At 58.1% G+C, this 16,795-nt stretch overlaps 1 protein-coding gene across 2 annotated transcripts in view; it reads right to left on the reverse strand.

Annotated features, from left to right (window-relative positions):
- Positions 1-975, reverse strand: part of TNRC18 (trinucleotide repeat containing 18) — a 186,118-nt gene extending 185,143 nt beyond the window's left edge. For both annotated transcript variants that reach the window (XM_066577234.1, XM_066577232.1), the window contains exon 1: positions 799-975. The gene's annotated coding sequence lies outside the window, so the exon portion shown is untranslated. The remainder of the gene's footprint in view (positions 1-798) is intronic.
- Positions 976-16,795: the final 15,820 nt, after the last annotated feature.

Raw genomic sequence — 16,795 nt, forward strand, 5'->3', positions numbered from 1 at the left:
TTCATCTTCGGCAATAAGAGGACAATTAATAGCGCATTCGCCGCAGACATCTGCGCAGGATGTAGGTTTTCCCGCGGGGGGGGGGCAGTCACTGTTTACAGATTTGCTTCCAACACATTTGTGGAACTGATAGAATAACGCTGACGCTTCGCGGTCCTGAAGACGTGACGGAGCGCCAGCGGTGATCTCTGGGTGACAGCGAGCCGCGCCGGACGGATTCACCTGCCGCGCTCCCCCGTCATGACAGAGGATACTCCGCGCTCCATTCCACTGCTGCGCCAATTCTTGGCAAACGCAGAATGCCCCCATTACACTTGTGCGTCCCTCGGGGTCTCCCCCCTCCTGCGGTGACGGACAGCGGACGCTGCAGCGCCTATTTTTTGCGGCGCCGCAGGAAGCGGCACGATTTTCCACAACCACCCTATTACGATAGGCTGACCACGGGCGAAGTGCGGCGGGCGGAGACGAAAATCACAGCAATTTTTCCCTTGCGGATGTTGTAAAGCGCTGACTGCGTCCCCCGCGTGAGGATCAGACAACGCAGCGACACAGCGCCCCGCGCAGGAGGGCAGGAAAACACCAGAAAAAACACCACGTGACCGGGGCAATACAAAACACCGAATACCTGGGTGAGAAAAAAAAACGGGGGGGGGGGGCTAGGGGGGTGTGCGTGAGGAGCAGCGTAGCCCCCTCTGCACCCGCACCGCCACGGCCCCGCAGCCCGCCGTCCTCCAGCAGTAAGATGGCTGCGCGTCCTGTGACGCCTCCTCCTCCCTCTCCGCACGGAGCAGCTGTTACCTCACACAACGGCCTCTGCTTCTCCCCTCACACGTCCGTCATTCCTCGGGGACTGCAGGAGCGGGCCGCCCGGGGGTCACACGGCCGTCCAGCACCCGTCCACCAGCCGCCATCCTCCGCAGCCGCGGCGCCCTGAGGAGACGAAGCTCAAGTGAAACAAGCATTGTGCGCGGGGACCCGCCCCCTGTGACGCGCCCGCCGTAGTAACGCGCTGATTGGTCGGCGCGCCCGTCATTCAGCCGCCAGTAAACGCTCTGGCTCGCGGCCAGTTTACATGAAGCCAGTTATCGAGTAAGAGCCGCTTCTGTTTCAAGGCTGCCCCGGAGTGACTGAAAGGTTCAAACGGCTGGTGAGAATTTCTGGGGAGGTTTCAAGGCCCCCCCCGGGCCCGACCAGCCCTCGTAGGTGCGACACATTCCTCCTCCTCGCGCTCGTGCACGGCTGCCGGTCCCCGGGGTGTTAGACAGCACTGGAGAGGGAGCAGACCCCCAGGGACGCCAGCTACGGCGACAGCAGGAGCTTAGCAACCGCGCTTTATAGTAGTCATTGGAGAGCAGCGAGAAAAACCGGCGCCGTCCGTGTTATTTCCGCCTCAGCGTTGTGTGGCGTTATTGCCTCTCCCGTTAACGGTCGCGGCTGATAGTAACGGCTGGTTTATAGGGAAGGGGAGTCGGGGGGTTAACGGTGGTTTCAAGTCACCCTCGACCAAACCCATAATGGCGGTTTCAAGACGCCCCGTGTACTGCGGACCTGAAGTTGCGTGAAACGCGAGACGGAGACCGGCCGGAGGGGGCGCTGTGTGCAGGGAGCACTGCAGGGGGGCGCCGTGTACAGGCAGTACTCCGCACACACTGCAGGGGGGCGCCGTGTACAGGCAGTACTCCGTGCACAGGCAGTACTCCGCACACACTGCAGGGGGGCGCCGTGTACAGGCAGTACTCCGTGCACAGGCAGTACTCCGCACACACTGCAGGGGGGCGCCGTGTACAGGCAGTACTCCGCACACACTGCAGGGGGGCGCCGTGTACAGGCAGTACTCCGTGCACAGGCAGTACTCCGCACACACTGCAGGGGGGCGCCGTGTACAGGCAGTACTCCGCACACACTGCAGGGGGGCGCCGTGTACAGGCAGTACTCCGCACACACTGCAGGGGGGCGCCGTGTACAGGCAGTACTCCGCACACACTGCAGGGGGGCGCCGTGTACAGGCAGTACTCCGCACACACTGCAGGGGGGCGCCGTGTACAGGCAGTACTCCGCACACACTGCAGGGGGGGGCGCCGTGTACAGGCAGTACTCCGTGCACAGGCAGTACTCCGCACACACTGCAGGGGGGGCGCCGTGTACAGGCAGTACTCCGTGCACAGGCAGTACTCCGCACACACTGCAGGGGGAGCGCCGTGTACAGGCAGTACTCCGTGCACAGGCAGTACTCCGCACACAATGCAGGGGGGGCGCCGTGTACAGGCAGTACTCCGCACACACTGCAGGGGGGTGCCGTGTACAGGCAGTACTCCGCACACACTGCAGGGGGGGCGCCGTGTACAGGCAGTACTCCGTGCACAGGTAGTACTCTGCACACACTGCAGGGGGGCGCCGTGTACAGGCAGTACTCCGCACACACTGCAGGGGGGCGCCGTGTACAGGCAGTACTCCGCACACACTGCAGGGGGGCGCCGTGTACAGGCAGTACTCCGCACACACTGCAGGGGGGGCGCCGTGTACAGGCAGTACTCCGTGCACAGGCAGTACTCCGCACACACTGCAGGGGGGGCGCCGTGTACAGGCAGTACTCCGTGCACAGGCAGTACTCCGTGCACAGGCAGTACTCCGCACACAGGCAGTACTCCGCACACACTGCAGGGGGGGGCGCCGTGTACAGGCAGTACTCCGTGCACAGGCAGTACTCCGCACACACTGCAGGGGGGGCGCCGTGTACAGGCAGTACTCCGCACACACTGCAGGGGGGTGCCGTGTACAGGCAGTACTCCGTACACACTGCAGGGGGGTGCCGTGTACAGGCAGTACTCCGCACACACTGCAGGGGGGCGCCGTGTACAGGCAGTACTCCGCACACACTGCAGGGGGGCGCCGTGTACAGGCAGTACTCCGCACACACTGCAGGGGGGCGCCGTGTACAGGCAGTACTCCGTACACACTGCAGGGGGGTGCCGTGTACAGGCAGTACTCCGCACACACTGCAGGGGGGCGCCGTGTACAGGCAGTACTCCGCACACACTGCAGGGGGGCGCCGTGTACAGGCAGTACTCCGCACACACTGCAGGGGGGCGCCGTGTACAGGCAGTACTCCGCACACACTGCAGGGGGGCGCCGTTTACAGGCAGTACTCCGTGCACAGGCAATACTCCACACACACTGCAGGGGGGGCGCCGTGTACAGGCAGTACTCCGTGCACAGGCAATACTCCGCACACACTGCAGGGGGGCGCCGTGTACAGGCAGTACTCCGTGCACAGGCAGTACTCCGCACACACTGCAGGGGGGGCGCCGTGTACAGGCAGTACTCCGTGCACAGGCAATACTCCGCACACACTGCAGGGGGGGCGCCGTGTACAGGCAGTACTCCGTGCACAGGCAGTACTCCGCACACACTGCAGGGGGGGTGCCGTGCACAGGCAGTGCTCCGCACACACTGCAGGGGGGCGCCGTGCACAGGCAGTGCTCCGCACACACTGCAGGGGGGCGCCGTGCACAGGCAGTGCTCCGCACACACTGCAGGGGGGCGCCGTGCACAGGCAGTGCTCCGCACACACTGCAGGGGGGCGCCGTGCACAGGCAGTACTCCGCACACACTGCAGGGGGGGCGCCGTGTACAGGCAGTACTCCGTGCACAGGCAGTACTCCGTGCACAGGCAGTACTCCGTGCACAGGCAGTACTCCGCACACACTGCAGGGGGGGCGCCGTGCACAGGCAGTACTCCGTGCACAGGCAGTACTCCGCACACACTGCAGGGGGCGCGCCGTGTACAGGCAGTACTCCGTGCACAGGCAATACTCCGCACACACTGCAGGGGGGGCGCCGTGTACAGGCAGTACTCCGTGCACAGGCAGTACTCCGCACACACTGCAGGGGGGGCGCCATGTACAGGCAGTGCTCCGCACACACACTGCAGGGGGGGCGCCGTGTACAGGCAGTACTCCGTGCACAGGCAGTACTCTGCACACACTGCAGGGGGGCGCCGTGTACAGGCAGTGCTCCGCACACACTGCAGGGGGGGCGCCGTGTACAGGCAGTACTCCGCACACACTGCAGGGGGGGCGCCGTGTACAGGCAGTACTCCGTGTACAGGCAGTACTCCGCACACACTGCAGGGGGGGCGCCGTGTACAGGCAGTGCTCCGCACACACACTGCAGGGGGGGCGCCGTGTACAGGCAGTACTCCGTGCACAGGCAATACTCCGCACACACTGCAGGGGGGGCGCCGTGTACAGGCAGTACTCCGTGCACAGGCAGTACTCCGCACACACTGCAGGGGGGGCGCCGTGTACAGGCAGTGCTCCGCACACACACTGCAGGGGGGGCGCCGTGTACAGGCAGTACTCTGTGCACAGGCAATACTCCGCACACACTGCAGGGGGGGCGCCGTGTACAGGCAGTACTCCGTGCACAGGCAGTACTCCGCACACACTGCAGGGGGGGCGCCGTGTACAGGCAGTGCTCCGCACACACACTGCAGGGGGGGCGCCGTGTACAGGCAGTACTCCGCACACACTGCAGGGGGGGCGCCGTGTACAGGCAGTGCTCCGCACACACACTGCAGGGGGGGCGCCGTGTACAGGCAGTACTCCGTGCACAGGCAGTACTCTGCACACACTGCAGGGGGGCGCTGTGTACAGGCAGTACTCCGCACACACTGCAGGGGGGGCGCCGTGTACAGGCAGTACTCCGTGCACAGGCAGTACTCCGCACACACTGCAGGGGGGGCGCCGTGCACAGGCAGTACTCCGTGCACAGGCAGTACTCCGTGCACAGGCAGTACTCCGCACACACTGCAGGGGGGGCGCCGTGTACAGGCAGTACTCCGCACACACTGTATGGGGGCGCCGTGTACAGGCAGTGCTCCGCACACACACTGCAGGGGGGCGCCGTGTACAGGCAGTACTCCGTGCACAGGCAATACTCCGCACACACTGCAGGGGGGGCGCCGTGTACAGGCAGTACTCCGTGCACAGGCAGTACTCCGCACACACTGCAGGGGGGGCGCCGTGTACAGGCAGTGCTCCGCACACACACTGCAGGGGGGCGCCGTGTACAGGCAGTACTCCGTGCACAGGCAATACTCCGCACACACTGCAGGGGGGGCGCCGTGTACAGGCAGTACTCCGTGCACAGGCAATACTCCGCACACACTGCAGGGGGGGCGCCGTGTACAGGCAGTACTCCGTGCACAGGCAGTACTCTGCACACACTGCAGGGGGGCGCCGTGTACAGGCAGTACTCCGCACACACTGCAGGGGGGGCGCTGTGTACAGGCAGTACTCCGTGCACAGGCAGTACTCCGCACACACTGCAGGGGGGGCGCCGTGTACAGGCAGTACTCCGTGCACAGGCAGTACTCCGCACACACTGCAGGGGGGGCGCCGTGCACAGGCAGTACTCCGCACACACTGCAGGGGGGGGCGCCGTGTACAGGCAGTACTCCGCACACACTGCAGGGGGGGGCGCCGTGTACAGGCAGTACTCCGCACACACACTGCAGGGGGGCGCCGTGTACAGGCAGTACTCCGCACACACTGCAGGGGGGGCGCCGTGTACAGGCAGTACTCCGTGCACAGGCAGTACTCTGCACACACTGCAGGGGGGCGCCGTGTACAGGCAGTACTCCGCACACACTGCAGGGGGGGCGCCGTGTACAGGCAGTACTCCGTGCACAGGCAGTACTCCGCACACACTGCAGGGGGGGCGCCGTGCACAGGCAGTACTCCGTGCACAGGCAGTACTCCGCACACACTGCAGGGGGGGCGCCGTGTACAGGCAGTACTCCGCACACACTGCAGGGGGGGGCGCCATGTACAGGCAGTGCTCCGCACGCACACTGCAGGGGGGGGAGCCGTGTACAGGCAGTGCTCCGCATGCACACTGCAGGGGGGGGGGCGCCGTGTACAGACAGTGCTCCGCACGCACACTGCAGGGGGGGGGGCGCCGTGTACAAGCAGTGCTCCGCACACACACTGCAGGGGGGGGGCGCCGTGTACAGGCAGTGCTCCGCACGCACACTGCAGGGGGGGGGGCGCCGTGTACAGGCAGTGCTCCGCACGCACACTGCAGGGGGGGGCGCCGTGTACAGGCAGTGCTCCGCGCACACTGCAGGGGGGGCGCCGTGTACAGGCAGTGCTCCGCACGCACACTGCAGGGGGGGGCGCCGTGTACAGGCAGTGCTCCGCACGCACACTGCAGGGGGGGGGCGCCGTGTACAGGCAGTGCTCCGCACGCACACTGCAGGGGGGGCGCCGTGTACAGGCAGTGCTCCGCACGCACACTGCAGGGGGGGGCGCCGTGTACAGGCAGTGCTCCGCACGCACACTGCAGGGGGGGCGCCGTGTACAGGCAGTGCTCCGCACGCACACTGCAGGGGGGGGCGCCGTGTACAGGCAGTGCTCCGCACGCACACTGCAGGGGGGGGCGCCGTGTACAGGCAGTGCTCCGCACGCACACTGCGGGGGGGGGGGGGCGCCGTGTACAGGCAGTGCTCCGCACGCACACTGCAGGGGGGGGCGCCGTGTACAGGCAGTGCTCCGCACGCACACTGCAGGGGGGGGTGCCGTGTACAGGCAGTGCTCCGCACGCACACTGCAGGGGGGGTGCCGTGTACAGGCAGTACTCCACGCACACTGCAGGGGGGGTGCCGTGTACAGGCAGTACTCCACACAGACTGCAGGAGGTTGCCGTGTACAGGCAGTACCGCACACACACGGCAGGGGGGGCACCGTGCACAGGCAGTACTCGACACACCCGGCAGCGGGCACTTCACACACCCTGCAGGGGGGCACTGTGCGCAGGGGCACTTCACACACACTGCAGGGGACGCTGTGTAAAAGGGGCACTTCACACACACTGCAGGGGGCGCTGTCTACAGGGGGGCACCTCACACACTCCAGGGGGGCCGTGTACAGGCGGAACTTTACACACACCGCAGGGGGCGCCATGTATGTACACACAGAGCACTATGTGTGTACACAGTCTGGAGGGTGGGGGGCCCTCTATATAATAATGCTGTAGTGGGGGACCTATGCAATCTGAAGGGTAGGGGGTGCCTTATTCAAGAGTGCTGTAGTGGGGGACCTGTTCAGTATGAGGATACTGTAGCGGATGGCCTGTAGCAGATAGTCTGGAGGTTGGGGACGCTCTGTAGGAGGGTGCTGTAGCGGGGGACCTGTGCAGTCTGGAGGGTAAATGGTGCTGTGTATGAGGGTGCTGTAGTGGGGGACCTGTGCAGTCTGGAGGGCAAAGGGTGCTGTAGTGGGGGACCTGTGCAGTCTGGAGGGCAAAGGGTGCTGTAGTGGGTGACCTGTGCAGTCTGGAGGGTAAAGGGTGCTGTAGTGGGGGACCTGTGCAGTCTGGAGGGTAAAGGGTGCTGTAGTGGGGGACCTGTGCAGTCTGGAGGGTAAAGGGTGTTGTAGTGGGGGACCTGTGCAGTCTGGAGGGTAAAGGGTGCTGTAGTGGGGGACCTGTGCAGTCTGGAGGGTAAAGGGTGCTGTAGTGGGGGACCTGTGCAGTCTGGAGGGTAGGGGGTGCCTTATTCAAGAGTGCTGTAGTGGGGGACCTGTTCAGTATGAGGATACTGTAGCGGATGGCCTGTAGCAGATAGTCTGGAGGTTGGGGACGCTCTGTAGGAGGGTGCTGTAGCGGGGGACCTGTGCAGTCTGGTGGGTAAAGGGTGCTGTAGCGGGGGACCTGTGCAGTCTGGTGGGTAAAGGGTGCTGTAGCGGGGGACCTGTGCAGTCTGGTGGGTAAAGGGTGCTGTAGCGGGGGACCTGTGCAGTCTGGTGGGTAAAGGGTGCTGTAGCGGGGGACCTGTGCAGTCTGGAGGGTAAAGGGTGCTGTAGCAGGGGACATGTGCAGTTTGGATGGTAAAGGGTGCTGTAGCAGGGGACCTGTGCAGTCTGAAGGGTAGGGGGCGTTCTGTAGGAGGGTGCTGTAGCGGGGGACCTGTGCAGTCTTGAGGGTAAATGGTGCTGTGTATGAGGGTGCTGTAGTGGGGGACCTGTGCAGTCTGGAGGGCAAAGGGTGCTGTAGTGGGGGACCTGTGCAGTCTGGAGGGTAAAGGGTGCTGTAGTGGGGGACCTGTGCAGTCTGGAGGGTAAAGGGTGCTGTAGTGGGGGACCTGTGCAGTCTGGAGGGTAAAGGGTGCTGTAGTGGGGGACCTGTGCAGTCTGGAGGGTAAAGGGTGCTGTAGTGGGGGACCTGTGCAGTCTGGAGGGTAAAGGGTGCTGTAGTGGGGGACCTGTGCAGTCTGGAGGGTAGGGGGTGCCTTATTCAAGAGTGCTGTAGTGGGGGACCTGTTCAGTATGAGGATACTGTAGCGGATGGCCTGTAGCAGATAGTCTGGAGGTTGGGGACGCTCTGTAGGAGGGTGCTGTAGCCGGGGACCTGTGCAGTCTGGTGGGTAAAGGGTGCTGTAGCGGGGGACCTGTGCAGTCTGGTGGGTAAAGGGTGCTGTAGCGGGGGACCTGTGCAGTCTGGTGGGTAAAGGGTGCTGTAGTGGGGGACCTGTGCAGTCTGGAGGGTAAAGGGTGCTGTAGCAGGGGACATGTGCAGTTTGGATGGTAAAGGGTGCTGTAGCAGGGGACCTGTGCAGTCTGAAGGGTAGGGGGCGTTCTGTAGGAGGGTGCTGTAGCGGGGGACCTGTGCAGTCTGGAGGGTAAATGGTGCTGTGTATGAGGGTGCTGTAGTGGGGGACCTGTGCAGTCTGGAGGGCAAAGGGTGCTGTAGTGGGGGACCTGTGCAGTCTGGAGGGTAAAGGGTGCTGTAGTGGGGGACCTGTGCAGTCTGGAGGGTAAAGGGTGCTGTAGTGGGGGACCTGTGCAGTCTGGAGGGTAAAGGGTGCTGTAGTGGGGGACCTGTGCAGTCTGGAGGGTAAAGGGTGCTGTAGTGGGGGACCTGTGCAGTCTGGAGGGTAGGGGGTGCCTTATTCAAGAGTGCTGTAGTGGGGGACCTGTTCAGTATGAGGATACTGTAGCGGATGGCCTGTAGCAGATAGTCTGGAGGTTGGGGACGCTCTGTAGGAGGGTGCTGTAGCGGGGGACCTGTGCAGTCTGGTGGGTAAAGGGTGCTGTAGCGGGGGACCTGTGCAGTCTGGTGGGTAAATGGTGCTGTGTATGAGGGTGCTGTAGTGGGGGACCTGTGCAGTCTGGAGGGTAAAGGGTGCTGTAGTGGGGGACCTGTGCAGTCTGGAGGGTAAAGGGTGCTGTAGCGGGGGACCTGTGCAGTCTGGAGGGTAAAGGGTGCTGTAGCGGGGGACCTGTGCAGTCTGGAGGGTAAAGGGTGCTGTAGCGGGGGACCTGTGCAGTCTGGAGGGTAAAGGGTGCTGTAGCGGGGGACCTGTGCAGTCTGGAGGGTAAAGGGTGCTGTAGCGGGGGACCTGTGCAGTCTGGAGGGTAAAGGGTGCTGTAGCGGGGGACCTGTGCAGTCTGGAGGGTAAAGGGTGCTGTAGCGGGGGACCTGTGCAGTCTGGAGGGTAAAGGGTGCTGTAGCGGGGGACCTGTGCAGTCTGGAGGGTAAAGGGTGCTGTAGCGGGGGACCTGTGCAGTCTGGAGGGTAAAGGGTGCTGTAGCGGGGGACCTGTGCAGTCTGGAGGGTAAAGGGTGCTGTAGCGGGGGACCTGTGCAGTCTGGAGGGTAAAGGGTGCTGTAGCGGGAGACCTGTGCAGTCTGGAGGGTAAAGGGTGCTGTAGCGGGGGACATGTGCAGTCTGGAGGGTAGGGGGCGTTCTGTAGGAGGTTGCTGTAGCGGGAGACCTGTGCAGTCTGGAGGGTAAGGGGCGCTCTGTTTTGGGGTCCTGTAGTGGGGACCCTTTTCAGTGTGGAGGACAGATGGTGCTGTGTATGAGGATGCTGCAGCGTAGGACCTCTGCAGTCTGGAGGGTAGGGGGCGCTGTGTATGAGAGTGCTGTAGTCTGGAACCTGTGCAGTCTGGAGGGTAGGGGGCGTTCTGTAGAAGGGTGCTGTAGCCGGGGAACTATGCGGTCTGGAGGGTAAAGGGTGCTGTGTATGAGGGTGCTGTAGCCGGGGACCTGTGCAGTCTGGAGGATAAGGGGCGCTCTGTTTTTGGTTCCTGCAGTGAGGGCCCTGTGCAGTCTGGAGGATAGAGGGTGCTGTAGCCGGGGACCTGTGAAGTATGGAGAGTGGGGGGGGGGGGGGGGGGGGGGCACTCTATAGGAGGGTACTGTAGCTTGGACCTGTGCAATCTGGGGGGTAAGGGGCGCTGTGTATGAGGGTGCTGTAGTGGGGACCCTTTTCAGTCTGGAGGATAGAGGGCGCTGTGTATAAGGGTGCTCTAGCGCAGTGTTCCCCAACTCCAGTCCTCAGGGACCGCCAACAGGTCATGTTTTCAGGATTTCCTCAGTGTTGCACATGTGATGTAATTATTGTTGGTGCCTCAGACATTGCCACAGGGGTTCTTACTATAGGATATCCTGAATACATGACCTGTTGGTGGTCCCTGAGGACTGGAGTTGGGGACCCCTGCTCTAGCGGTCGACCTGTGCAGTCTGGAGGGTACGGGGCATTCTGTAGGAGGGTGCTGTAGCCAGGGACCTGTGCAGTCTGGGGGGTAAATGGTGCTGTGTATGAGGGTGCTGTAGCGGGGGACCTATGCAGTCTGGAGGGTAGGGGGCGTTCTGTAGGAGGGTGCTGTAGCTGGGGACCTGTGCAGTTTGGAGGGTAGGGGCGCTCTGTTTTGGGGTCCTGTAGTGGGGACCCTTTTCAGTGTGGAGGATAGAGGGCGCTGTGTATAAGGGTACCGTAGCCGGGGCCCTGTGCAGTCTGGAGGGTAAGGGGCGCTGTGTATGAGGGTGCTGTAGTGGGGACCCTTTTCAGTCTGGAGGATAGAGGGCGCTGTGTATAAGGGTGCTCTAGCGCAGTGTTCCCCAACTCCAGTCCTCAGGGACCGCCAACAGGTCATGTTTTCAGGATTTCCTCAGTGTTGCACAGGTGATGTAATTATTGTCGGTGCCTCAGACATTGCCACAGGTGTTCTTACCATAGGATATCCTGAATACATGACCTGTTGGTGGTCCCTGAGGACTGGAGTTGGGGACCCCTGCTCTAGCGGTCGACCTGTGCAGTCTGGAGAGTAGGGGGCGTTCTGTAGGAGGGTGCTGTAGCAGGGGAACATGTGCAGTCTGGAGGGTAGAGAACATTCTGTATGAGGGTGCTGTAGCGGGGGACCTGTGCCGTCTGGAGGGTAGGGGGCGTTCTGTAGGAGGGTGCTGTAGCCGGGGACCTGTGCAGTCTGGAGGGTAAGGGGCGCTGTGTATGAGGGTGCTGTAGTTGGGAACCTGTGCAGTCTGGAGGGTAAGGGGCGTTCTGTAGGAGGGTGCTGTAGCCGGGGACCTGTGCAGTCTGGAGGGTAAGGGGCGCTGTGTATGAGGGTGCTGTAGTGGGGACCCTTTTCAGTCTGGAGGATAGAGGGCGCTGTGTATAAGGGTGCTCTAGCGCAGTGTTCCCCAACTCCAGTCCTCAGGGACCGCCAACAGGTCATGTTTTCAGGATTTCCTCAGTGTTGCACAGGTGATGTAATTATTGTTGGTGCCTCAGACATTGCCACAGGTGTTCTTACTATAGGATATCCTGAATACATGACCTGTTGGTGGTCCCTGAGGACTGGAGTTGGGGACCCCTGCTCTAGCGGTCGACCTGTGCAGTCTGGAGGGTAAAGGGTGCTGTGTATGAGGCTGCTGTAGCAGGGGGACCTGTGCCGTCTGGAGGGTACGGGGCGTTCTGTAGGAGGGTGCTGTAGCCAAGGACCTGTGCAGTCTGGAGGGTAGGGGGCGTTCTGTAGGAGGGTGCTGTAGCGGGAGACCTGTGCAGTCTGGAGGGTAAGGGGCGCTCTGTTTTGGGGTCCTGTAGTAGGGACCCTTTTCAGTGTGGTGGATAGAGGGCGCTGTGTATGAGGGTGCTATAGCGGGGAGCTGTGCTGTCTGGAGGGTAGGGGGCGTTCTGTAGGAGGGTGCTTTAGCGGGAGGCCTGTGCAGTCTGGAGGGTAAGGGGTGCTGTAGCAGGGGACCTGGTGCAGTCTGGAGGGTAGGGGGTGCTCTGTAGGAGCATACTGTAGCAGGGGGCCTGTGCAGTCTGGAGGATAGAGGGCGCTGTGCATGAGGGTGCTGTAGTGGGGAACCTGTGCAGTCTGAAGGGTAAGAGGTGCTCTGTTTTGGGGACCTTTTTCAGTGTGGAGGGTAGAGGGCGCTGTGTATAAGGGTACTGTAACGGGGGACCTATGCGGTCTGGAGGGTAGGGGCCGTTCTGTCGGAGGGTGCTGTAGCCGGAGACCTGTGCAGTCTGAAGGGTAAGGGGTGCTCTGTTTTGGGGTCCTTTAGTGGGGACCTTTTTCAGTGTGGAGGATAGAGGGCGCTGTGTATGAGGGTGCTGCAGCGGCTGAAATGTAAAAAATTATGCAAAAATGACAGGCACCTAATAGGACTCGTCCGCGTACTAGGAAAACATCTGTGCCCGTTCGCATTGCGTTGTGCCGTATTTACAGGATGTTGTTGCTCGAGTTGTCGGACACGGACATGAACCTGTTCACATGAGCCGCGTCTGACTCGGACTCTGAGATTATAAAATCGCTGTCTGCCTTGTTTTTGTGCGAGTATTGCACTAGATGGGACATGAAATGCGTATCGGCCCCGAACACACAGGCGGAGTATTGTGCCATGCGGGCTTCGTCCGAGAATCCGTGTAAATATAGCCTTAGCCCCAGGTAAAGCGAACATGCCGCGTCCCCACGGCATCATCAACAAAGTCATGGTGTTTAGGGAGGTGACATGGGGATGGATTTTTCTATACCCACCCATGATCCAGTGGTGTCCCCCTCTTAAGTAGGTCCCGTGTGCGTGCCCTCCTGTACAAGTCCTTGGGCGAGTGCGCGCAGGACTCTGAGAAGAGGCAGATTTTGGTGCCCTGATCCAACTTCAGCTGGTAAAGTACATTACCCAACTCCCTGTCACGGCTCATGGGGGACAATTCATGGATACGACCATCCAGCTTCTCACATCCCAATAATGCGCCCCCCTCTGGTAACTGGGTGAAATCTCTTCTGTGTCGTAGAGGCGCCTAGTGGTCAACAAGCTCCACACAAGCGGAAGAAGAGGTCACTACACACAAGGAGCCTCCGCGAGCCTCTTATAGGCCATGGGGGGGAAGACCGTTCATCTAATCCCACCACAACTGTCATCTGTTGTATATCCGCCTGAGGCTGGCCTCACACTTGTGATTAAATCGCCCCATGTGAGAGTGAGTGAAAACACAGAATTACGAAGCCAATGGTTTTCAATGTTTTCCTTCCCATTTGTGAGGTTTTCTGTCCTGCGACGTTGCGTGAAAAAAAAAATCGCTGCATGCCCGATCTTTCTGCGTTTTGCTTTTTTTAAATCTCCCATGTTTCCTTATGGAGCCTAATTTTTATCGCATCTCAACACACAAACTTGCGCTATTCATGCAATTTTTAAAATGGGGTCGTTGGGGGGGGAGTATCTATTATTCTGACACCTATGAGCCCTTGTAATCTTGGCTTGGTGCCGGAAAACAAAATGTACCTCAAAAGTTTAATAATTGTTAAAGTTGTACGTCTCCTAAGTGGTTAAAAAAAAAACCTAAAGTTTTTCAAATTAGCTTTCAGAATAAAGTAAACAGATGGAAATATATATCTTAGCAAAAATGTGTGCAGTATGTTTGATATATTGCGCTTGAAAATGTGAAAAAAGGAAAAAAACATTTTCTCAATGTTCCCAATTTTGGCACTTTTATTAAAGTTTCACATTCTATCGGTCTATTTTTACAACCTAAATGAAGTACAAATATGCAGCAAAAAAACAAATGTCAGAATCACTTGGATATGCAAAACCTTTACGGAGTTATTCTCCGTTAAAGTGACACACGTCAGATTTCCAAAATTTGGCCTGGTCATTAGGGCGCAAACAGGCTTGGTCACTAAGAGGTTACTAATAAAAATCATTGAAATAGAAAAAAAATTAAAAATTGTTTGGCTGCTCCTCATACAGAAGACAAAGATGCAGGTGTGACGACTGCACGAACTTCGCTGGGGGAGATGTGGGAATACAAAACCTTAGGAAGAGGCAGAACACGACAAAAAGGGGCGGCAAAGACCTGGCCAGTGGTTTATAGACGGCGCCCATGTAGTGAAGCAGCAGGGGCAGGTACACACATAGGGGCACTTATTAGAGGGGGCACCTTGCCAATCAGTATAGACTAATTTACTGTTGGTTTGCGCCACAATTAACAGATGCCCCTCCCTTCACTCAACTTTTCAGGTGTGACTAGAAGAGGACACGGCTTGCTGTTTGACCAGGATTTTAAGACCTGTAGGACTTCCAACTTTTTAACCAGTTGAGCGCACAGACATTTTTTTTCCCTCCTCACTTTCAAAACCTCTTTTTTTCCTCTTTCTGTCACGGAGTTGTATGAAGGCTTGTTTTTTTGTGGAACAAGTTGTATTTTGCAACAGTGCCATATAATGTACTGAAAATCTTCTAAGAATAAAATGGAAAAAACTGAATTTGGCTATTTGGGGGGTGAGGTGTTCTGCTTTTATGGCGTACACACTGCGGCAATAATGACCTAAGTTCATGCTGTGGGTCAATATGATTGAAGCGCTGCCACATTTATGTACAATATTTATTGAACTATTAGAGACAACCAGGTTTTAGACAACAGAAAATGGGAAAAAGTATTTAAAGGGGTTGCTCCAGAATTGCCCTGTCACCAGCAAGAAGCTGAGATGTTAGACGGGGAGGACACTGCAGTTTGCTGCAGCGCCGGCGCAGACCAGGTGTGTTTTAATTTTTGTTTTTTTGGGTTATTTTTTTTTTTTTAAAAAGCAGGTTAGCTAGGTCTTAATTTTGGGGGAAAGCTTATATTTTAAGGCCCCCCACCACCAAAAAAAAACAACAAAAAAACGGGGTAGGTCCTATTTTCGGGGAAACCCGGTAGTAGCGATTACTTGAAGTAATTGTTTTCTGTATGACTTTATCCATCTATCACGTCGTTCTAGAGCAGAGGTTCCCAAACTTTTTTGACCCGTAGAACACTTGCCGATTTTGGTTTTCTGTAGACCTCCTGCCTGCCTAAAACCGTCTGCACACCACCAGGTCGGGCTCTGCATGCGGGAGCCCTCAGGGGAATCGACCTTGTGCCCAGCTGGCATCCGCACATACCTGTCATTTCTTTTCCTTTATCTGTACAGCTCGCCGCCGGACATGCGCAGTAGTTTATTTTTTTTCAAACCCCCTACTTTACCCACGTCACCGCACATCGCTGACGTGGAATCCGCTACCTTTCCAAAATGTCATTTGCAGAAGAGCCGTGGGTTGGATGGCTTCCATTGACTTCAGTGGAAGCTGTTCACACGGAATCTGCTCAAAAGTACAACGTGCCGCAATTTTTCCCTCTGTGAGCAGAAAATTGCGATTGCTTTCCGCTCGTGTGCAGGCAAAAACGTTTTTCAATAGCCTAGTATTGAATTTTCCTTGCCTTTTTAAAGTCAAATGGGTTTTTCACAGCTGACAGCGCTGCTCACCTAGGCCTCATTCACACGAGCGTGTGTTCTGCGTGCGCATAATGCGCGCTAGCCTGGAGTGTCAGAGACCTTTTTTGTCTGAATGGAAGGCACATTTCAGGTTTTATGTAATCGGGTATGCAGATTTCAAAAATCAAGATAAAAAAATTCTCTGAAAACGGGAGAAGACCCGTGGTGCACCATGGGAGAAAACCGTGGTGCATCCTTGGGAAAGGACCGGCGGCCATCTTTAAAAGAAGAAACTGCCCGAACGGGGATGCAGGTAAGCGATTTTTTTTTTTTTTTTTTTTAAATAACAAGGGGATTGTTTTTAACAGGGCACAATGTGGGGGTATGTTGAAAAAAAAATTTTTGGATTTCGCCGCAGGACAACCCCTTTAACTCATCTAGAAGCGCTGTCCGGCTCATCTATATGGTCCCTGGTAGCAGTCTTCTGTATTTCTTCTGCGTGGGGATTGAAAAATTCCCGCCTCCTTAAAGCACTGCCTCTGATTGGTTACAGCACTCAGCCAATCAGAGACAGCGCTCAGCTGTCATTCCATGAATGGCTGAGCGCTGCCTCTGATTGTCCGCAGCGCTTTCAGGAGGTGGGGATTTTTCAATCCCCGGCCACCAAAAAGATGGAAGAAGACTGCCAGGGACCGGGGAGAAGAGCTGGACAGTGGTTCTTCTAGGTGAGTTAAGATATTCATTTTTTTTCCCTTGCAGCTAGGGATGATTTTCGGGGTATGGCTTATATTTCAAGCTTCCACCTCCCCACCCGAAAATCATCACTGCAGGGGTTGCCTTCATCCCAATGCTTTTAGTGAGGCGGCAGCAGCGCCTGCCCCATTGATAGCAATGGTAAGGCATCGCGCTCTTCTGCCACAGCTTTGGCAGGGGCTTCTTTCATCCCCACAGGGAGTCCCCTCAATACTGAACACTGTGACAGCGCTGTCCTAGGTGCTCTGGTGAACCGGCCAAGGTTCATGCACTGCGCATATGAAACTTTGCCCGGTCACGCTCGTCTGACCTCCTCCTTAGGGTTTTTTGTAGAATGGACAATTGTAAAAAAAGAAAAACATGTACAATTTTTATTCAGATCTTTATTGAAAGGACACAAAATGCAAATAAATATTTGGATTTGGATGAAACAAATCAGAACCTATTAATATTCTTACTCAGATAACGCTGTTAGTGGGCGGGACGAGCCGGACGCTCTGACAGCAGTTGTTCAATATGTG

Source organism: Eleutherodactylus coqui, chromosome 8 (assembly GCF_035609145.1).
Source record: "Eleutherodactylus coqui strain aEleCoq1 chromosome 8, aEleCoq1.hap1, whole genome shotgun sequence".
Classification (NCBI taxonomy): domain Eukaryota; kingdom Metazoa; phylum Chordata; class Amphibia; order Anura; family Eleutherodactylidae; genus Eleutherodactylus; species Eleutherodactylus coqui.